The sequence below is a fragment of the Piliocolobus tephrosceles genome, chromosome 7 (genome assembly GCF_002776525.5).
Source record: "Piliocolobus tephrosceles isolate RC106 chromosome 7, ASM277652v3, whole genome shotgun sequence".
Lineage (NCBI taxonomy): Eukaryota > Metazoa > Chordata > Mammalia > Primates > Cercopithecidae > Piliocolobus > Piliocolobus tephrosceles.
In genome coordinates, this window is record NC_045440.1 from 90,087,311 (window position 1) to 90,087,720 (window position 410).

Consider the following 410-nt stretch of genomic DNA (forward strand, 5'->3'; position numbering starts at 1 on the left):
CCCTCGCTGACATTCTCTCTACTGTGCCTGTATTTGACCAGAGCTAGCCAATCACTTCTCATATTAAGCACCCAGGGTGTTAAATTTCAGGAGTTTCATAATACGGGAAAACGGGACCATTTTGAAATGACTAAGTAGAATTTACTAGCCCAAGTGGGACTATTATGACTATAGTCGCAACAATTTCATGAAAATCAAAACAAATCGTAAAGCATGGAAATGTTCTGGAAGAGATTTAGCAGGTCAGCCATTTATATTGGTGTAGGCTGATTTAATCAGCAATTGCCACCAGAGAGAGAAATAACAACAAGGCTGTTCTTGAATAAAATAACAGAGAATTACAATTGTCTCCAAAACCACCCAACCTGGTAGCCTTGAAGCATCTTCTTTAATGAATGTCTCAAGTAACA